Consider the following 22,431-nt stretch of genomic DNA (forward strand, 5'->3'; position numbering starts at 1 on the left):
GGCCTGTGGCTGCTGGCTGAGGCCACTTACACCACACCAGGGCCTGTGGCTCTTGCTCAGGCCACTCACATCACACCAGGCCCTGCGCTTCTGGCCGAGGCCATCTTCACCAAACCAGGCCCTGTGGTTCTTGCTCAGGCCACTTACACCACACCAGGGCCTTATTTGCTATTGAGGCCACTTACACCACACCAGGGCCTGTGGCACTTGCTCAGGCCACTTACACCACACCAGGGCCTGTGGCACTTGCTCAGGCCACTTACACCACACCAGGGCCTGTGGCTGCTGGCTGAGGCCACTTACACCACACCAGGGCCTGTGGCTCTTGCTCAGGCCACTTACACCACACCAGGGCCTGTGGCTGCTGGCTGAGGCCACTTACACCACACCAGGGCCTGTGGCTGCTGGCTGAGGCCACCTACACCACACCAGGGCCTGTGGCTGCTGGCTGAGGCCACCTACACCACACCAGGGCCTGTGGCTGCTGGCTGAGGCCACTTACACCACACCAGTGCCTGTGGCTTCTGGCTGAGGCGACTTACACCACACCAGGGCCTGTGGCTGCTGGCTGAGGCCACTTACACCACACCAAGGCCTGTGGCTCTTGCTCAGGCCACTCACATCACACCAGGCCCTGCGCTTCTGGCCGAGGCCATCTTCACCAAACCAGGCCCTGTGCTCCTTGCTGTGGCCATGTACAACACACCAGGCCCTGTGCTGGTTCCTGAGGCCATCTTCAACAATCCAGGGCCTGTGCTGTTGGATAAATGCCAAACTGAGCCTTTGGGTTAGGGTATTATGCAAACATGCAGGTATGGTTATAGCATTGTCTTCGTAACTTCAGGTACTTGCCACCTAATCACTTGAATCCATAAATTGAGACATTGTGCTGGAACCAGCAGCTTACGGCCATACCACCCTGAGCACGCCCGACCTCGTCTGATCTCGGAAGCTAAGCAGGGCTGGGCTTGGTTAGTACTTGGATGGGAGACTACCTGGGAATACCTGGTGCTGTAAGTCTTTCATTTTCATGTCATTGAACCGCTTTTGATCCAGAGAAGGGGTGTATTAAAAGACCAAAAGCAGCTGCCCATTAATGAGGGCACATTAACGACACTCCTTTTGGCTGTTTTCCAATGTCTTGTGCTGCTAGCTGATGCCACCTACACCACACCAGGGCCTGAGTGACCGGCTGGGGCCACTTACACCACATCAGGGCCTGTGGCTCTGGCTAGGCCACTTACACCACACCAGGGCCTGTGGCTGCTGGCTGAGGCCAGTTACACCACACCAGAGCCTGTGGCTGCTGGCTGAAGCCACTTACACCACACCAGGGCCTTAGTTGCTATTGAGGCCACTTACACCACACCAGGGCCTGTGGCTGCTGGCTGAGGCCACCTACACCACACCAGGGCCTTAGTTGCTATTGAGGCCAATTACACCACACCAGGGTATGTGGCTCTTGCTCAGGCCACTTACACCACACCAGGGCCTTAGTTGCTATTGAGGCCAATTACACCACACCAGGGCCTGTGGCTCTTGCTCAGGCCACTCACATCACACCAGGCCCTGCGCTTCTGGCCGAGGCCATCTTCACCAAACCAGGCCCTGTGCTGCTAGCTGTGGCCATGTACAACACACCAGGCCCTGTGCTGGTTCCTGAGGCCATCTTCAACAATCCAGGGCCTGTGCTGTTGGATAAATGCTAAACTGAGCCTTTGGGTTAGGGTATTATGCAAACATGAAGGTAGGGTTATAGGATTGTCTTCGTAACTTCAGGTACTTGCCACCTAATCACCTGAATCCATAAATTGAGACATTGTGCTGGGGCCAGCAGCTTACGGCCATACCACCCTGAGCACGCCCGACCTCGTCTTATCTCGGAAGCTAAGCAGGGCTGGGCTTGGTTAGTACTTGGATGGGAGACTGCCTGGGAATACCTGGTGCTGTAAGCCTTTCATTTTCATGTCATTGAACCGCTTTTGATCCAGAGAAGGGGTGTATTAAAAGACCAAAAGCAGCTCCCCATTAATGAGGGCACATTAACGACATTGCTTTTGGCTGTTTTCCAATGTCTTGTGCTGCTAGCTGATGCCACTTACACCACACCAGGGCCTGTGGCTGCTGGCTGAGGCTACTTACACCACACCAGGGCCTGTGGCTGCTGGCTGAGGCCACCTACACCACACCAGGGCCTTAGTTGCTATTGAGGCCAATTACACCACACCAGGGTCTGTGGCTCTTGCTCAGGCCACTTACACCACACCAGGGCCTGTGGCACTGGCTGAGGCCACTTACACCACACCAGGGCCTGTGGCTGCTGGCTGAGGCCACCTACACCACACCAGGGCCTTAGTTGCTATTGAGGCCAATTACACTACACAAGGGCCTGTGGCACTGGCTGAGGCCACCTACACCACACCAGGGCCTGTGGCTGCTGGCTGAGGCCACTTACAACACACCAGGGCCTGTGGCTCTTGCTCAGGCCACTCATATCACACCAGGCCCTGCGCTTCTGGCTGAGGCCATCTTCACCAAACCAGGCCCTGTGCTGCTTGCTGTGGCCATGTACAACACACCAGGCCCTGTGCTGGTTCCTGACGCCATCTTCAACAATCCAGGGCCTGTGCTGTTGGATAAATGCCAAACTGAGCCTTTGGGTTAGGGTATTATGCAAACATGCAGGTATGGTTATAGGATTGTCTTCGTAACTTCAGGTACTTGCCACCTAATCACTTGAATCCATAAATTGAGACATTGTGCTGGGGCCAGCAGCTTACGGCCATACCACCCTGAGCACGCCCGACCTCGTCTGATCTCGGAAGCTAAGCAGGGCTGGGCTTGGTTAGTACTTGGATGGGAGACTGCCTGGGAATACCTGGTTCTGTAAGCCTTTCATTTTCATGTCATTGAACCGCTTTTGATCCAGAGAAGGGGTGTATTAAAAGACCAAAAGCAGCTGCCCATTAATGAGGGCACATTAACGACATTGCTTTTGGCTGTTTTCCAATGTCTTGTGCTGCTAGCTGATGCCACCTACACCACACCACGGCCTTATTTGCTGGCTGAGGCCACATACACCAAACCAGGGCCTTAGTTGCTATTGAGGCCAATTACACCACACCAGGGCCTGTGGCTCTTGCTCAGGCCACTTACACCACACCAGGGCCTGTGGCTCTTGCTCAGGCCACTTACACCACACCAGGGCCTGTGGCTCTTGCTCAGGCCACTTACACCACACCAGGGCCTGTGGCTCTTTCTCAGGCCACTCATATCACACCAGGCCCTGTGCTTCTGGCTGAGGCAACTTAGACCACACCAGGGCCTGTGGCTGCTGGCTGAGGCCACTTACACCACACCAGGGCCTGTGGCTGCTGGCTGAGGCGACTTACACCACACCAGGGCCCTTTTGCTGCTGGCTGAGGCCACTTACACCACACCAGTGCCTGTGGCTTCTGGCTGAGGCGACTTACACCACACCAGGGCCTGTGGCTGCTGGCTGAGGCCACTTACACCACACCAGGGCCTGTGGCTGCTGGCTTAGGCCACCTACACCACACCAGGGCCTTAGTTGCTATTGAGGCCAATTACACCACACCATGGTCTGTGGCTCTTGCTCAGGCCACTTACACCACACCAGGGCCTGTGGCACTGGCTGAGGCCACTTACACCACACCAGGGCCTGTGGCTGCTGGCTGAGGCCACTTACACCACACAAGGGCTTGTGGCTGCTGGCTGAGGCCACCTACACCACACCAGGGCCTGTGGCTCTTGCTCAGGCCACTTACACCACACCAGGGCCTGTGGCTCTTGCTCAGGCCACTTACACCACACCAGGGCCTGTGGCTGCTGGCTGAGGCCACCTACACCACACCAGGGCCTTAGTTGCTATTGAGGCCAATTACACCACACCAGGGTATGTGGCTCTTGCTCAGGCCACTTACACCACACCAGGGCCTTAGTTGCTATTGAGGCCAATTACACCACACCAGGGCCTGTGGCTCTTGCTCAGGCCACTCACATCACACCAGGCCCTGCGCTTCTGGCCGAGGCCATCTTCACCAAACCAGGCCCTGTGCTGCTAGCTGTGGCCATGTACAACACACCAGGCCCTGTGCTGGTTCCTGAGGCCATCTTCAACAATCCAGGGCCTGTGCTGTTGGATAAATGCTAAACTGAGCCTTTGGGTTAGGGTATTATGCAAACATCAAGGTAGGGTTATAGGATTGTCTTCGTAACTTCAGGTACTTGCCACCTAATCACCTGAATCCATAAATTGAGACATTGTGCTGGGCCCAGAAGCTTATGGCCATACCACCCTGAGCACGCCCGACCTCGTCTGATCTCGGAAGCTGAGCAGGGCTGGGCTTGGTTAGTACTTGGATGGGAGACTGCCTGGGAATACCTGGTGCTGTAAGCCTTTCTTTTTAATGTCATTGAACCGCTTTTGATCCAGAGAAGGGGTGTATTAAAAGACCAAAAGCAGCTGCCCATTAATGAGGGCACATTAACGACATTGCTTTTGGCTGTTTTCCAATGTCTTGTGCTGCTAGCTGATGCCACCTACACCACACCAGGGCCTGAGTGACCGGCTGGGGCCACTTACACCACATCAGGGCCTGTGGCTCTGGCTGAGGCCACTTACACCACACCAGGGCCTGTGGCTGCTGGCTGAGGCCACTTACACCACACCAGGGCATTAGTTGCTATTGAGGCCAATTACACCACACCAGGGTATGTGGCTCTTGCTCAGGCCACTTACACCACACCAGGGCCTGTGGCTGCTGGCTGAGGCCACCTACACCACACCAGGGCCTGTGGCTGCTGGCTGAGGCGACTTATACCACACCAGGGCCCTTTTGCTGCTGGCTGAGGCCACTTACACCACACCAGTGCCTGTGGCTTCTGTCTGAGGCGACTTACACCACACCAGGGCCTGTGGCTGCTGGCTGAGGCCAATTATACCACACCAGGGTCTGTGGCTCTTGCTCAGGCCACTTACACCACACCAGGGCCTGTGGCACTGACTGAGGCCACTTACACCACACCAGGGCCTGTGGCTGCTGGCTGAGGCCACTTACACCACAACAGGGCCTGTGGCTGCTGGCTGAGGCCACTTACACCACACCAGGGCCTGTGGCTGCTGGCTGAGGCCACCTACACCACACCAGGGCCTGTGGCTGCTGGCTGAGGCGACTTACACCACACCAGGGCCCTTTTGCTGCTGGCTGAGGCCACTTACACCACACCAGTGCCTGTGGCTTCTGGCTGAGGCGACTTACACCACACCAGGGCCTGTGGCTGCTGGCTGATGCCACCTACACCACACCAGGGCCTGAGTGACCGGCTGGGGCCACTTACACCACATCAGGGCCTGTGGCTGCTGGCTGTGGCCACTTACACCACACCAGGGCCTGTGGCTGCTGGCTGAGGCCACCTACACCACACCAGGGCCTTAGTTGCTATTGAGGCCAATTACACCACACCAGGGTCTGTGGCTCTTGCTCAGGCCACTTACACCACACCAGGGCCTGTGGCACTGGCTGAGGCCACTTACACCACACCAGGGCCTGTGGCTGCTGGCTGAGGCCACCTACACCACACCAGGGCCTTAGTTGCTATTGAGGCCAATTACACCACACAAGGGCCTGTGGCTGCTGGCTGAGGCCACCTACACCACACCAGGGCCTGTGGCTGCTGGCTGAGGCCACTTACAACACACCAGGGCCTGTGGCTCTTGCTCAGGCCACTCATATCACACCAGGCCCTGTGCTTCTGGCCGAGGCCATCTTCACCAAACCAGGCCCTGTGCTGCTTGCTGTGGCCATGTACAACACACCAGGCCCTGTGCTGGTTCCTGACGCCATCTTCAACAATCCAGGGCCTGTGCTGTTGGATAAATGCCAAACTGAGCCTTTGGGTTAGGGTATTATGCAAACATGCAGGTATGGTTATAGGATTGTCTTCGTAACTTCAGGTACTTGCCACCTAATCACTTGAATCCATAAATTGAGACATTGTGCTGGGGCCAGCAGCTTACGGCCATACCACCCTGAGCACCCCCGACCTCGTCTGATCTCGGAAGCTAAGCAGGGCTGGGCTTGGTTAGTACTTGGATGGGAGACTGCCTGGGAATACCTGGTGCTGTAAGCCTTTCATTTTCATGTCATTGAACCGCTTTTGATCCAGAGAAGGGGTGTATTAAAAGACCAAAAGCAGCTGCCCATTAATGAGGGCACATTAATGACATTGCTTTTGGCTGTTTTCCAATGTCTTGTGCTGCTAGCTGATGCCACCTACACCACACCACGGCCTTATTTGCTGGCTGAGGCCACATACACCAAACCAGGGCCTTAGTTGCTATTGAGGCCAATTACACCACACCAGGGCCTGTGGCTCTTGCTCAGGCCACTTACACCACACCAGGGCCTGTGGCTCTTGCTCAGGCCACTTACACCACACCAGGGCCTGTGGCTCTTGCTCAGGCCACTTACACCACACCAGGGCCTGTGGCTCTTTCTCAGGCCACTCATACCACACCAGGCCCTGTGCTTCTGGCTGAGGCAACTTAGACCACACCAGGGCCTGTGGCTGCTGGCTGAGGCCACTTACACCACACCAGGGCCTGTGGCTGCTGGCTGAGGCCATCTACACCACACCAGGGCCTGTGGCTGCTGGCTGAGGCGACTTACACCACACCAGGGCCCTTTTGCTGCTGGCTGAGGCCACTTACACCACACCAGTGCCTGTGGCTTCTGGCTGAGGCGACTTACACCACACCAGGGCCTGTGGCTGCTGGCTGAGGCCACTTACACCACACCAGGGCCTGTGGCTGCTGGCTTAGGCCACCTACACCACACCAGGGCCTTAGTTGCTATTGAGGCCAATTACACCACACCATGGTCTGTGGCTCTTGCTCAGGCCACTTACACCACACCAGGGCCTGTGGCACTGGCTGAGGCCACTTACACCACACCAGGGCCTGTGGCTGCTGGCTGAGGCCACTTACACCACACAAGGGCTTGTGGCTGCTGGCTGAGGCCACCTACACCACACCAGGGCCTGTGGCTCTTGCTCAGGCCACTTACACCACACCAGGGCCTGTGGCTCTTGCTCAGGCCACTTACACCACACCAGGGCCTGTGGCTCTTGCTCAGGCCACTCATATCACACCAGGCCCTGTGCTTCTGGCTGAGGCCACTTAGACCACACCAGGGCCTGTGGCTGCTGGCTGAGGCCACTTACACCACACCAGGGCCTGTGGCTGCTGGCTGAGGCCATCTACACCACACCAGGGCCTGTGGCTGCTGGCTGAGGCGACTTACACCACACCAGGGCCCTTTTGCTGCTGGCTGAGGCCACTTACACCACACCAGTGCCTGTGGCTTCTGGCTGAGGCGACTTACACCACACCAGGGCCCTTTTGCTGCTGGCTGAGGCCACTTACACCACACCAGTGCCTGTGGCTGCTGGCTGAGGCCACTTACACCACACCAGGGCCTGTGGCTTCTGGCCGAGGCCATCTTCACCAAACCAGGCCCTGTGGCTCTTGCTCAGGCCACTTACACCACACCAGGGCCTGTGGCTCTGGCTTAGGCCACTTACACCACACCAGGGCCTGTGGCTGCTGGCTGAGGCCACCTACACCACACCAGGGCCTTAGTTGCTATTGAGGCCAATTACACCACACCAGGGTCTGTGGCTCTTGCTCAGGCCACTTACACCACACCAGGGCCTGTGGCACTGGCTGAGGCCACTTACACCACACCAGGGCCTGTGGCTGCTGGCTTAGGCCACCTACACCACACCAGGGCCTTAGTTGCTATTGAGGCCAATTACACCACACAAGGGCCTGTGGCTGCTGGCTGAGGCCACCTACACCACACCAGGGCCTGTGGCTGCTGGCTGAGGCCACTTACACCACACCAGGGCCCTTTTGCTGCTGGCTGAGGCCACTTACACCACACCAGTGCCTGTGGCTTCTGGCTGAGGCGACTTACACCACACCAGGGCCTGTGGCTGCTGGCTGAGGCCACTTACACCACACCAGGGCCTGTGGCTGCTGGCTGAGGCCACCTACACCACACCAGGGCCTTAGTTGCTATTGAGGCCAATTACACCACACCAGGGTCTGTGGCTCTTGCTCAGGCCACTTACACCACACCAGGGCCTGTGGCACTGGCTGAGGCCACTTACACCACACCAGGGCCTGTGGCTGCTGGCTGAGGCCACTTACAACACACCAGGGCCTGTGGCTCTTGCTCAGGCCACTCATATCACACCAGGCCCTGTGCTTCTGGCCGAGGCCATCTTCACCAAACCAGGCCCTGTGCTGCTTGCTGTGGCCATGTACAACACACCAGGCCCTGTGCTGGTTCCTGACGCCATCTTCAACAATCCAGGGCCTGTGCTGTTGGATAAATGCCAAACTGAGCCTTTGGGTTAGGGTATTATGCAAACATGCAGGTATGGTTATAGGATTGTCTTCGTAACTTCAGGTACTTGCCACCTAATCACTTGAATCCATAAATTGAGACATTGTGCTGGGGCCAGCAGCTTACGGCCATACCACCCTGAGCACGCCCGACCTCGTCTGATCTCGGAAGCTAAGCAGGGCTGGGCTTGGTTAGTACTTGGATGGGAGACTGCCTGGGAATACCTGGTGCTGTAAGCCTTTCATTTTCATGTCATTGAACCGCTTTTGATCCAGAGAAGGGGTGTATTAAAAGACCAAAAGCAGCTGCCCATTAATGAGGGCACATTAATGACATTGCTTTTGGCTGTTTTCCAATGTCTTGTGCTGCTAGCTGATGCCACCTACACCACACCACGGCCTTATTTGCTGGCTGAGGCCACATACACCAAACCAGGGCCTTAGTTGCTATTGAGGCCAATTACACCACACCAGGGCCTGTGGCTCTTGCTCAGGCCACTTACACCACACCAGGGCCTGTGGCTCTTGCTCAGGCCACTTACACCACACCAGGGCCTGTGGCTCTTGCTCAGGCCACTTACACCACACCAGGGCCTGTGGCTCTTTCTCAGGCCACTCATACCACACCAGGCCCTGTGCTTCTGGCTGAGGCAACTTAGACCACACCAGGGCCTGTGGCTGCTGGCTGAGGCCACTTACACCACACCAGGGCCTGTGGCTGCTGGCTGAGGCCATCTACACCACACCAGGGCCTGTGGCTGCTGGCTGAGGCGACTTACACCACACCAGGGCCCTTTTGCTGCTGGCTGAGGCCACTTACACCACACCAGTGCCTGTGGCTTCTGGCTGAGGCGACTTACACCACACCAGGGCCTGTGGCTGCTGGCTGAGGCCACTTACACCACACCAGGGCCTGTGGCTGCTGGCTTAGGCCACCTACACCACACCAGGGCCTTAGTTGCTATTGAGGCCAATTACACCACACCATGGTCTGTGGCTCTTGCTCAGGCCACTTACACCACACCAGGGCCTGTGGCACTGGCTGAGGCCACTTACACCACACCAGGGCCTGTGGCTGCTGGCTGAGGCCACTTACACCACACAAGGGCTTGTGGCTGCTGGCTGAGGCCACCTACACCACACCAGGGCCTGTGGCTCTTGCTCAGGCCACTTACACCACACCAGGGCCTGTGGCTCTTGCTCAGGCCACTTACACCACACCAGGGCCTGTGGCTCTTGCTCAGGCCACTCATATCACACCAGGCCCTGTGCTTCTGGCTGAGGCCACTTAGACCACACCAGGGCCTGTGGCTGCTGGCTGAGGCCACTTACACCACACCAGGGCCTGTGGCTGCTGGCTGAGGCCATCTACACCACACCAGGGCCTGTGGCTGCTGGCTGAGGCGACTTACACCACACCAGGGCCCTTTTGCTGCTGGCTGAGGCCACTTACACCACACCAGTGCCTGTGGCTTCTGGCTGAGGCCACTTACACCACACCAGGGCCCTTTTGCTGCTGGCTGAGGCCACTTACACCACACCAGTGCCTGTGGCTGCTGGCTGAGGCCACTTACACCACACCAGGGCCTGTGGCTTCTGGCCGAGGCCATCTTCACCAAACCAGGCCCTGTGGCTCTTGCTCAGGCCACTTACACCACACCAGGGCCTGTGGCTCTGGCTTAGGCCACTTACACCACACCAGGGCCTGTGGCTGCTGGCTGAGGCCACCTACACCACACCAGGGCCTTAGTTGCTATTGAGGCCAATTACACCACACCAGGGTCTGTTGCTCTTGCTCAGGCCACTTACACCACACCAGGGCCTGTGGCACTGGCTGAGGCCACTTACACCACACCAGGGCCTGTGGCTGCTGGCTTAGGCCACCTACACCACACCAGGGCCTTAGTTGCTATTGAGGCCAATTACACCACACAAGGGCCTGTGGCTGCTGGCTGAGGCCACCTACACCACACCAGGGCCTGTGGCTGCTGGCTGAGGCCACTTACACCACACCAGGGCCCTTTTGCTGCTGGCTGAGGCCACTTACACCACACCAGTGCCTGTGGCTTCTGGCTGAGGCGACTTACACCACACCAGGGCCTGTGGCTGCTGGCTGAGGCCACTTACACCACACCAGGGCCTGTGGCTGCTGGCTGAGGCCACCTACACCACACCAGGGAATTAGTTGCTATTGAGGCCAATTACACCACACCAGGGTCTGTGGCTCTTGCTCAGGCCACTTACACCACACCAGGGCCTGTGGCTCTTGCTCAGGCCACTTACACCACACCAGGGCCTGTGGCTGCTGGCTGAGGCCACTTACACCACACCAGGGCCTGTGGCTGCTGGCTGAGGCCACCTACACCACACCAGGGCCTGTGGCTGCTGGCTGAGGCCACCTACACCACACCAGGGCCTTAGTTGCTATTGAGGCCAATTACACCACACCAGGGTCTGTGGCTCTTGCTCAGGCCACTTACACCACACCAGGGCCTGTGGCACTGGCTGAGGCCACTTACACCACACCAGGGCCTGTGGCTGCTGGCTTAGGCCACCTACACCACACCAGGGCCTTAGTTGCTATTGAGGCCAATTACACCACACAAGGGCCTGTGGCTGCTGGCTGAGGCCACCTACACCACACCAGGGCCTGTGGCTGCTGGCTGAGGCCACTTACACCACACCAGTGCCTGTGGCTTCTGGCTGAGGCGACTTACACCACACCAGGGCCTGTGGCTGCTGGCTGAGGCCACTTACACCACACCAAGGCCTGTGGCTCTTGCTCAGGCCACTCACATCACACCAGGCCCTGCGCTTCTGGCCGAGGCCATCTTCACCAAACCAGGCCCTGTGCTCCTTGCTGTGGCCATGTACAACACACCAGGCCCTGTGCTGGTTCCTGAGGCCATCTTCAACAATCCAGGGCCTGTGCTGTTGGATAAATGCCAAACTGAGCCTTTGGGTTAGGGTATTATGCAAACATGCAGGTATGGTTATAGCATTGTCTTCGTAACTTCAGGTACTTGCCACCTAATCACTTGAATCCATAAATTGAGACATTGTGCTGGAGCCAACAGCTTACGGCCATACCACCCTGAGCACGCCCGACCTCGTCTGATCTCGGAAGCTAATCAGGGCTGGGCTTGGTTAGTACTTGGATGGGAGACTGCCTGGGAATACCTGGTGCTGTAAGCCTTTGATTTTCATGTCATTGAACCGCTTTTGATCCAGAGAAGGGGTGTATTAAAAGACCAAAAGCAGCTGCCCATTAATGAGGGCACATTAACGACACTGCTTTTGGCTCTTTTCCAATGTCTTGTGCTGCTAGCTGATGCAACCTACACCACACAAGGGCCTGAGTGACCGGCTGGGGCCACTTACACCACATCAGGGCCTGTGGCTCTGGCTGAGGCCACTTTCACCACACCAGGGCCTGTGGCTCTGGCTGAGGCCACTTTCACCACACCAGGGCCTGTGGCTGCTGGCTGAGGCCACCTACACCACACCAGGGCATTAGTTGCTATTGAGGCCAATTACACCACACCAGGGTCTGTGGCTCTTGCTCAGGCCACTTACACCACACCAGGGCCTGTGGCACTGGCTGAGGCCACTTACACCACACCAGGGCCTGTGGCTGCTGGCTTAGGCCACCTACACCACACCAGGGCCTTAGTTGCTATTGAGGCCAATTACACCACACAAGGGCCTGTGGCTGCTGGCTGAGGCCACCTACACCACACCAGGGCCTGTGGCTGCTGGCTGAGGCCACTTACACCACACCAGTGCCTGTGGCTTCTGGCTGAGGCGACTTACACCACACCAGGGCCTGTGGCTGCTGGCTGAGGCCACTTACACCACACCAAGGCCTGTGGCTCTTGCTCAGGCCACTCACATCACACCAGGCCCTGCGCTTCTGGCCGAGGCCATCTTCACCAAACCAGGCCCTGTGCTCCTTGCTGTGGCCATGTACAACACACCAGGCCCTGTGCTGGTTCCTGAGGCCATCTTCAACAATCCAGGGCCTGTGCTGTTGGATAAATGCCAAACTGAGCCTTTGGGTTAGGGTATTATGCAAACATGCAGGTATGGTTATAGCATTGTCTTCGTAACTTCAGGTACTTGCCACCTAATCACTTGAATCCATAAATTGAGACATTGTGCTGGAGCCAACAGCTTACGGCCATACCACCCTGAGCACGCCCGACCTCGTCTGATCTCGGAAGCTAATCAGGGCTGGGCTTGGTTAGTACTTGGATGGGAGACTGCCTGGGAATACCTGGTGCTGTAAGCCTTTGATTTTCATGTCATTGAACCGCTTTTGATCCAGAGAAGGGGTGTATTAAAAGACCAAAAGCAGCTGCCCATTAATGAGGGCACATTAACGACACTGCTTTTGGCTCTTTTCCAATGTCTTGTGCTGCTAGCTGATGCAACCTACACCACACAAGGGCCTGAGTGACCGGCTGGGGCCACTTACACCACATCAGGGCCTGTGGCTCTGGCTGAGGCCACTTTCACCACACCAGGGCCTGTGGCTCTGGCTGAGGCCACTTTCACCACACCAGGGCCTGTGGCTGCTGGCTGAGGCCACCTACACCACACCAGGGCATTAGTTGCTATTGAGGCCAATTACACCACACCAGGGTCTGTGGCTCTTGCTCAGGCCACTTACACCACACCAGGGCCTGTGGCTCTTGCTCAGGCCACTTACACCACACCAGGGCCTGTGGCTGCTGGCTGAGGCCACCTACACCACACCAGGGCATTAGTTGCTATTGAGGCCAATTACACCACACCAGGGTCTGTGGCTCTTGCTCAGGCCACTTACACCACACCAGGGCCTGTGGCTCTTGCTCAGGCCACTTACACCACACCAGGGCCTGTGGCACTGGCTGAGGCCACTTACACCACACCAGGGCCTGTGGCTGCTGGCTGAGGCCAATTATACCACACCAGGGTCTGTGGCTCTTGCTCAGGCCACTTACACCACACCAGGGCCTGTGGCACTGGCTGAGGCCACTTACACCACACCAGGGCCTGTGGCTGCTGGCTGAGGCCACTTACACCACACCAGTGCCTGTGGCTTCTGGCTGAGGCCACTTACACCACACCAGGGCCTGTGGCTCTTGCTCAGGCCACTCACATCACACCAGGCCCTGCGCTTCTGGCCGAGGCCATCTTCACCAAACCAGGCCCTGTGGTTCTTGCTCAGGCCACTTACACCACACCAGGGCCTGTGGCACTTGCTCAGGCCACTTACACCACACCAGGGCCTGTGGCTGCTGGCTGAGGCCACTTACACCACACCAGGGCCTGTGGCTCTTGCTCAGGCCACTTACACCACACCAGGGTCTGTGGCTCTTGCTCAGGCCACTTACACCACACCAGGGCCTGTGGCACTGGCTGAGGCCACTTACACCACACCAGGGCCTGTGGCTGCTGGCTGAGGCCACTTACACCACACCAGGGCCTGTGGCTGCTGGCTGAGGCCACTTACACCACACCAGGGCCTGTGGCTGCTGGCTGAGGCCACCTACACCACACCAGGGCCTGTGGCTGCTGGCTGAGGCGACTTACACCACACCAGGGCCCTTTTGCTGCTGGCTGAGGCCACTTAGACCACACCAGTGCCTGTGGCTTCTGGCTGAGGCGACTTACACCACACCAGGGCCTGTGGCTGCTGGCTGATGCCACCTACACCACACCAGGGCCTGAGTGACCGGCTGGGGCCACTTACACCACATCAGGGCCTGTGGCTGCTGGCTAAGGCCAGTTACACCACACCAGAGCCTGTGGCTGCTGGCTGAAGCCACTTACACCACACCAGGGCCTTAGTTGCTATTGAGGCCACTTACACCACACCAGGGCCTGTGGCTGCTGGCTGAGGCCACCTACACCACACCAGGGCCTGTGGCTGCTGGCTGAGGCCACTTACACCACACCAGGGCCTGTGGCTGCTGGCTGAAGCCACTTACACCACACCAGGGCCTTAGTTGCTATTGAGGCCACTTACACCACACCAGGGCCTGTGGCTGCTGGCTGAGGCCACCTACACCACACCAGGGCCCTTTTGCTGCTGGCTGAGGCCACTTACACCACACCAGTGCCTGTGGCTTCTGGCTGAGGCCACTTACACCACACCAGGGCCTGTGGCTGCTGGCTGAGGCCACTTACAAAACACCAGGGCCTGTGGCTCTTGCTCAGGCCACTCACATCACACCAGGCCCTGCGCTTCTGGCCGAGGCCATCTTCACCAAACCAGGCCCTGTGGTTCTTGCTCAGGCCACTTACACCACACCAGGGCCTTATTTGCTATTGAGGCCACTTACACCACACCAGGGCCTGTGGCACTTGCTCAGGCCACTTACACCACACCAGGGCCTGTGGCACTTGCTCAGGCCACTTACACCACACCAGGGCCTGTGGCTGCTGGCTGAGGCCACTTACACCACACCAGGGCCTGTGGCTATTGCTCAGGCCACTTACACCACACCAGGGCCTGTGGCTGCTGGCTGAGGCCACTTACACCACACCAGGGCCTGTGGCTGCTGGCTGAGGCCACTTACACCACACCAGGGCCTGTGGCTGCTGGCTGAGGCCACCTACACCACACCAGGGCCTGTGGCTGCTGGCTGAGGCCACTTAGACCACACCAGTGCCTGTGGCTTCTGGCTGAGGCGACTTACACCACACCAGGGTCTGTGGCTCTTGCTCAGGCCACTTACACCACACCAGGGCCTGTGGCACTGGCTGAGGCCACTTACACCACACCAGGGCCTGTGGCTGCTGGCTTAGGCCACCTACACCACACCAGGGCCTTAGTTGCTATTGAGGCCAATTACACCACACAAGGGCCTGTGGCTGCTGGCTGAGGCCACCTACACCACACCAGGGCCTGTGGCTGCTGGCTGAGGCCACTTACACCACACCAGTGCCTGTGGCTTCTGGCTGAGGCGACTTACACCACACCAGGGCCTGTGGCTGCTGGCTGAGGCCACTTACACCACACCAAGGCCTGTGGCTCTTGCTCAGGCCACTCACATCACACCAGGCCCTGCGCTTCTGGCCGAGGCCATCTTCACCAAACCAGGCCCTGTGCTCCTTGCTGTGGCCATGTACAACACACCAGGCCCTGTGCTGGTTCCTGAGGCCATCTTCAACAATCCAGGGCCTGTGCTGTTGGATAAATGCCAAACTGAGCCTTTGGGTTAGGGTATTATGCAAACATGCAGGTATGGTTATAGCATTGTCTTCGTAACTTCAGGTACTTGCCACCTAATCACTTGAATCCATAAATTGAGACATTGTGCTGGAGCCAACAGCTTACGGCCATACCACCCTGAGCACGCCCGACCTCGTCTGATCTCGGAAGCTAATCAGGGCTGGGCTTGGTTAGTACTTGGATGGGAGACTGCCTGGGAATACCTGGTGCTGTAAGCCTTTGATTTTCATGTCATTGAACCGCTTTTGATCCAGAGAAGGGGTGTATTAAAAGACCAAAAGCAGCTGCCCATTAATGAGGGCACATTAACGACACTGCTTTTGGCTCTTTTCCAATGTCTTGTGCTGCTAGCTGATGCAACCTACACCACACAAGGGCCTGAGTGACCGGCTGGGGCCACTTACACCACATCAGGGCCTGTGGCTCTGGCTGAGGCCACTTTCACCACACCAGGGCCTGTGGCTCTGGCTGAGGCCACTTTCACCACACCAGGGCCTGTGGCTGCTGGCTGAGGCCACCTACACCACACCAGGGCATTAGTTGCTATTGAGGCCAATTACACCACACCAGGGTCTGTGGCTCTTGCTCAGGCCACTTACACCACACCAGGGCCTGTGGCTCTTGCTCAGGCCACTTACACCACACCAGGGCCTGTGGCTGCTGGCTGAGGCCACCTACACCACACCAGGGCATTAGTTGCTATTGAGGCCAATTACACCACACCAGGGTCTGTGGCTCTTGCTCAGGCCACTTACACCACACCAGGGCCTGTGGCTCTTGCTCAGGCCACTTACACCACACCAGGGCCTGTGGCACTGGCTGAGGCCACTTACACCACACCAGGGCCTGTGGCTGCTGGCTGAGGCCAATTATACCACACCAGGGTCTGTGGCTCTTGCTCAGGCCACTTACACCACACCAGGGCCTGTGGCACTGGCTGAGGCCACTTACACCACACCAGGGCCTGTGGCTGCTGGCTGAGGCCACTTACACCACACCAGTGCCTGTGGCTTCTGGCTGAGGCCACTTACACCACACCAGGGCCTGTGGCTCTTGCTCAGGCCACTCACATCACACCAGGCCCTGCGCTTCTGGCCGAGGCCATCTTCACCAAACCAGGCCCTGTGGTTCTTGCTCAGGCCACTTACACCACACCAGGGCCTGTGGCACTTGCTCAGGCCACTTACACCACACCAGGGCCTGTGGCTGCTGGCTGAGGCCACTTACACCACACCAGGGCCTGTGGCTCTTGCTCAGGCCACTTACACCACACCAGGGTCTGTGGCTCTTGCTCAGGCCACTTACACCACACCAGGGCCTGTGGCACTGGCTGAGGCCACTTACACCACACCAGGGCCTGTGGCTGCTGGCTGAGGCCACTTACACCACACCAGGGCCTGTGGCTGCTGGCTGAGGCCACTTACACCACACCAGGGCCTGTGGCTGCTGGCTGAGGCCACCTACACCACACCAGGGCCTGTGGCTGCTGGCTGAGGCGACTTACACCACACCAGGGCCCTTTTGCTGCTGGCTGAGGCCACTTAGACCACACCAGTGCCTGTGGCTTCTGGCTGAGGCGACTTACACCACACCAGGGCCTGTGGCTGCTGGCTGATGCCACCTACACCACACCAGGGCCTGAGTGACCGGCTGGGGCCACTTACACCACATCAGGGCCTGTGGCTGCTGGCTAAGGCCAGTTACACCACACCAGAGCCTGTGGCTGCTGGCTGAAGCCACTTACACCACACCAGGGCCTTAGTTGCTATTGAGGCCACTTACACCACACCAGGGCCTGTGGCTGCTGGCTGAGGCCACCTACACCACACCAGGGCCTGTGGCTGCTGGCTGAGGCCACTTACACCACACCAGGGCCTGTGGCTGCTGGCTGAAGCCACTTACACCACACCAGGGCCTTAGTTGCTATTGAGGCCACTTACACCACACCAGGGCCTGTGGCTGCTGGCTGAGGCCACCTACACCACACCAGGGCCCTTTTGCTGCTGGCTGAGGCCACTTACACCACACCAGTGCCTGTGGCTTCTGGCTGAGGCCACTTACACCACACCAGGGCCTGTGGCTGCTGGCTGAGGCCACTTACAAAACACCAGGGCCTGTGGCTCTTGCTCAGGCCACTCACATCACACCAGGCCCTGCGCTTCTGGCCGAGGCCATCTTCACCAAACCAGGCCCTGTGGTTCTTGCTCAGGCCACTTACACCACACCAGGGCCTTATTTGCTATTGAGGCCACTTACACCACACCAGGGCCTGTGGCACTTGCTCAGGCCACTTACACCACACCAGGGCCTGTGGCACTTGCTCAGGCCACTTACACCACACCACACCAGGGCCTGTGGCTGCTGGCTGAGGCCACTTACACCACACCAGGGCCTGTGGCTATTGCTCAGGCCACTTACACCACACCAGGGCCTGTGGCTGCTGGCTGAGGCCACTTACACCACACCAGGGCCTGTGGCTGCTGGCTGAGGCCACCTACACCACACCAGGGCCTGTGGCTGCTGGCTGAGGCCACCTACACCACACCAGGGCCTGTGGCTGCTGGCTGAGGCCACTTAGACCACACCAGTGCCTGTGGCTTCTGGCTGAGGCGACTTACACCACACCAGGGCCTGTGGCTGCTGGCTGAGGCCACTTACAACACACCAAGGCCTGTGGCTCTTGCTCAGGCCACTCACATCACACCAGGCCCTGCGCTTCTGGCCGAGGCCATCTTCACCAAACCAGGCCCTGTGCTCCTTGCTGTGGCCATGTACAACACACCAGGCCCTGTGCTGGTTCCTGAGGCCATCTTCAACAATCCAGGGCCTGTGCTGTTGGATAAATGCCAAACTGAGCCTTTGGGTTAGGGTATTATGCAAACATGCAGGTATGGTTATAGCATTGTCTTCGTAACTTCAGGTACTTGCCACCTAATCACTTGAATCCATAAATTGAGACATTGTGCTGGAGCCAGCAGCTTACGGCCATACCACCGTGAGCACGCCCGACCTCGTCTGATCTCGGAAGCTAAGCAGGGCTGGGCTTGGTTAGTACTTGGATGGGAGACTGCCTGGGAATACCTGGTGCTGTAAGCCTTTCATTTTCATATCATTGAACCGCTTTTGATCCAGAGAAGGGGTGTATTAAAAGACCAAAAGCAGCTGCCCATTAATGAGGGCACATTAACGACACTGCTTTTGGCTGTTTTCCAATGTCTTGTGCTGCTAGCTGATGCCACCTACACCACACCAGGGCCTGAGTGACCGGCTGGGGCCACTTACACCACATCAGGGCCTGTGGCTCTGGCTGAGGCCACTTACACCACACCAGGGCCTGTGGCTGCTGGCTGAGGCCAGTTACACCACACCAGAGCCTGTGGCTGCTGGCTGAAGCCACTTACACCACACCAGGGCCTTAGTTGCTATTGAGGCCACTTACACCACACCAGGGCCTGTGGCTGCTGGCTGAGGCCACCTACACCACACCAGGGCCTGTGGCTGCTGGCTGAGGCCACTTACACCACACCAGGGCCTGTGGCTGCTGGCTGAAGCCACTTACACCACACCAGGGCCTTAGTTGCTATTGATGCCACTTACACCACACCAGGGCCTGTGGCTGCTGGCTGAGGCCACCTACACCACACCAGGGCCCTTTTGCTGCTGGCTGAGGCCACTTACACCACACCAGTGCATGTGGCTCCTGGCTGAGGCCACTTACACCACACCAGGGCCTGTGGCTGCTGAATGAGGCCACTTACACCACACCAGGGCCTGTGGCTCTTGCTCAGGCCACTCACATCACACCAGGCCCTGCGCTTCTGGCCGAGGCCATCTTCACCAAACCAGGCCCTGTGGTTCTTGCTCAGGCCACTTACACCACACCAGGGCCTTATTTGCTATTGAGGCCACTTACACCACACCAGGGCCTGTGGCTCTGGCTTAGGCCACTTACACCACACCAGGGCCTGTGGCACTGGCTGAGGCCACTTAGACCACACCAGGGCCTGTGGCTGCTGGCTGAGGCCACTCACACCACACCAGGGCCTGTGGCTGCTAGCTGAGGCCACTTACACCAAACCAGGGCCTGTGGCTGCTTGCTGAGGCCATCTTCACCAAACCAGGCCCTGTGCTGCTTGCTGTGGCCATGTAAAACACACCAGGTCCTGTGCTGGTTCTTGAGGCCATCTTCAACAATCCAGGGCCTGTGCTGTTGGATAAATGCCAAACTGAGCCTTTTGGTTAGGGTATTATGCAAACATGCAGGTATGGTTATAGGATTGTCTTCGTAACTTCAGGTACTTGCCACCTAATCACTTGAATCCATAAATTGAGACATTGTGCTGGGGCCAGCAGCTTACGGCCATACCACCGTGAGCACGCCCGACCTCGTCTGATCTCGGAAGCTAAGCAGGGCTGGGCATGGTTAGTACTTGGATGGGAGACTGCCTGGGAATACCTGGTGCTGTAAGCCTTTCATTTTCATGTCATTGAACCGCTTTTGATCCAGAGAAGGGGTGTATTAAAAGACCAGAAGCAGCTCCCCATTAATGAGGGCACATTAACGACATTGCTTTTGGCTGTTTTCCAATGTCTTGTGCTGCTAGCTGATGCCACCTACACCACACCAGGGCCTGAGTGACCGGCTGGGGCCACTTACACCACACCAGGGCCTGTGGCTGCTGGCTGAGGCCACCTACACCACACCAGGGCCTTAGTTGCTATTGAGGCCAATTACACCACACCAGGGTATGTGGCTCTTGCTCAGGCCACTTACACCACACCAGGGCCTTAGTTGCTATTGAGGCCAATTACACCACACCAGGGCCTGTGGCTCTTGCTCAGGCCACTCACATCACACCAGGCCCTGCGCTTCTGGCCGAGGCAATCTTCACCAAACCAGGCCCTGTGCTGCTAGCTGTGGCCATGTACAACACACCAGGCCCTGTGCTGGTTCCTGAGGCCATCTTCAACAATCCAGGGCCTGTGCTGTTGGATAAATGCTAAACTGAGCCTTTGGGTTAGGGTATTATGCAAACATGAAGGTAGGGTTATAGGATTGTCTTCGTAACTTCAGGTACTTGCCACCTAATCACCTGAATCCATAAATTGAGACATTGTGCTGGGCCCAGCAGCTTACGGCCATACCACCCTGAGCACGCCCGACCTCGTCTGATCTCGGAAGCTGAGCAGGGCTGGGCTTGGTTAGTACTTGGATGGGAGACTGCCTGGGAATACCTGGTGCTGTAAGCCTTTCATTTTAATGTCATTGAACCGCTTTTGATCCAGAGAAGGGGTGTATTAAAAGACCAAAAGCAGCTGCCCATTAATGAGGGCACATTAACGACATTGCTTTTGGCTGTTTTCCAATGTCTTGTGCTGCTAGCTGATGCCACCTACACCACACCAGGGCCTGAGTGACCGGCTGGGGCCACTTACACCACATCAGGGCCTGTGGCTCTGGCTGAGGCCACTTACACCACACCAGGGCCTGTGGCTGCTGGCTGAGGCCACGTACACCACACCAGGGCATTAGTTGCTATTGAGGCCAATTACACCACACCAGGGTATGTGGCTCTTGCTCAGGCCACTTACACCACACCAGGGCCTGTGGCTGCTGGCTGAGGCCACCTACACCACACCAGGGCCTGTGGCTGCTGGCTGAGGCGACTTATACCACACCAGGGCCCTTTTGCTGCTGGCTGAGGCCACTTACACCACACCAGTGCCTGTGGCTTCTGTCTGAGGCGACTTACACCACACCAGGGCCTGTGGCTGCTGGCTGAGGCCAATTATACCACACCAGGGTCTGTGGCTCTTGCTCAGGCCACTTACACCACACCAGGGCCTGTGGCACTGGCTGAGGCCACTTACACCACACCAGGGCCTGTGGCTGCTGGCTGAGGCCACTTACACCACAACAGGGCCTGTGGCTGCTGGCTGAGGCCACTTACACCACACCAGGGCCTGTGGCTGCTGGCTGAGGCCACCTACACCACACCAGGGCCTGTGGCTGCTGGCTGAGGCGACTTACACCACACCAGGGCCCTTTTGCTGCTGGCTGAGGCAACTTACACCACACCAGTGCCTGTGGCTTCTGGCTGAGGCGACTTACACCACACCAGGGCCTGTGGCTGCTGGCTGATGCCACCTACACCACACCAGGGCCTGAGTGACCGGCTGGGGCCACTTACACCACATCAGGGCCTGTGGCTGCTGGCTGAGGCCAGTTACACCACACCAGAGCCTGTGGCTGCTGGCTGAAGCCACTTACACCACACCAGGGCCTTAGTTGCTATTGAGGCCACTTACACCACACCAGGGCCTGTGGCTGCTGGCTGAGGCCACCTACACCACACCAGGGCCTGTGGCTGCTGGCTGAGGCCACTTACACCACACCAGGGCCTGTGGCTGCTGGCTGAAGCCACTTACACCATACCAGGGCCTTAGTTGCTATTGAGGCCACTTACACCACACCAGGGCCTGTGGCTGCTGGCTGAGGCCACCTACACCACACCAGGGCCCTTTTGCTGCTGGCTGAGGCCACTTACACCACACCAGTGCCTGTGGCTTCTGGCTGAGGCCACTTACACCACACCAGGGCCTGTGGCTGCTGGCTGAGGCCACTTACACCACACCAGGGCCTGTGGCTCTTGCTCAGGCCACTCACATCACACCAGGCCCTGCGCTTCTGGCCGAGGCCATCTTCACCAAACCAGGCCCTGTGGTTCTTGCTCAGGCCACTTACACCACACCAGGGCCTTATTTGCTATTGAGA

General features: G+C 58.1%; 6 non-coding genes and 6 pseudogenes across 6 annotated transcripts; all 12 read left to right on the forward strand.

The window, feature by feature from the left end:
• Nucleotides 1–901: 901 nt before the first annotated feature.
• Nucleotides 902–1,020, forward strand: LOC146716168 (5S ribosomal RNA). Its single transcript, XR_014919860.1, has one exon. It is a non-coding gene; the product is annotated as a 5S ribosomal RNA (ribosomal RNA).
• An 816-nt stretch (nucleotides 1,021–1,836) lies between these two features.
• LOC146716169 (5S ribosomal RNA) lies at nucleotides 1,837–1,955 on the forward strand (annotated as a pseudogene).
• Nucleotides 1,956–2,774: 819 nt separating this feature from the next.
• On the forward strand, nucleotides 2,775–2,893 carry LOC146716170 (5S ribosomal RNA; annotated as a pseudogene).
• A 1,408-nt stretch (nucleotides 2,894–4,301) lies between these two features.
• Nucleotides 4,302–4,420, forward strand: LOC146716171 (5S ribosomal RNA; annotated as a pseudogene).
• A 1,614-nt stretch (nucleotides 4,421–6,034) lies between these two features.
• On the forward strand, nucleotides 6,035–6,153 carry LOC146716172 (5S ribosomal RNA). Its single transcript, XR_014919857.1, has one exon. It is a non-coding gene; the product is annotated as a 5S ribosomal RNA (ribosomal RNA).
• A 2,402-nt stretch (nucleotides 6,154–8,555) lies between these two features.
• LOC146716173 (5S ribosomal RNA) lies at nucleotides 8,556–8,674 on the forward strand. Its single transcript, XR_014919705.1, has one exon. It is a non-coding gene; the product is annotated as a 5S ribosomal RNA (ribosomal RNA).
• Nucleotides 8,675–11,510: 2,836 nt separating this feature from the next.
• Nucleotides 11,511–11,629, forward strand: LOC146716174 (5S ribosomal RNA). The gene has a single exon (XR_014919914.1). It is a non-coding gene; the product is annotated as a 5S ribosomal RNA (ribosomal RNA).
• A 977-nt stretch (nucleotides 11,630–12,606) lies between these two features.
• Nucleotides 12,607–12,725, forward strand: LOC146716175 (5S ribosomal RNA). Its single transcript, XR_014919915.1, has one exon. It is a non-coding gene; the product is annotated as a 5S ribosomal RNA (ribosomal RNA).
• Nucleotides 12,726–15,755: 3,030 nt separating this feature from the next.
• On the forward strand, nucleotides 15,756–15,874 carry LOC146716176 (5S ribosomal RNA). The gene has a single exon (XR_014919916.1). It is a non-coding gene; the product is annotated as a 5S ribosomal RNA (ribosomal RNA).
• A 2,759-nt stretch (nucleotides 15,875–18,633) lies between these two features.
• Nucleotides 18,634–18,752, forward strand: LOC146716177 (5S ribosomal RNA; annotated as a pseudogene).
• Nucleotides 18,753–20,008: 1,256 nt separating this feature from the next.
• Nucleotides 20,009–20,127, forward strand: LOC146716178 (5S ribosomal RNA; annotated as a pseudogene).
• Nucleotides 20,128–20,787: 660 nt separating this feature from the next.
• LOC146716179 (5S ribosomal RNA) lies at nucleotides 20,788–20,906 on the forward strand (annotated as a pseudogene).
• The last annotated feature ends 1,525 nt before the right edge of the window (nucleotides 20,907–22,431 follow it).

The sequence above is a fragment of the Copadichromis virginalis genome, linkage group LG3 (assembly GCF_057382275.1).
Source record: "Copadichromis virginalis isolate Kocher_CV1m ecotype Utaka linkage group LG3, C_Virginalis_male_GT1.1, whole genome shotgun sequence".
NCBI classification, from domain to species: Eukaryota; Metazoa; Chordata; class Actinopteri; order Cichliformes; family Cichlidae; genus Copadichromis; species Copadichromis virginalis.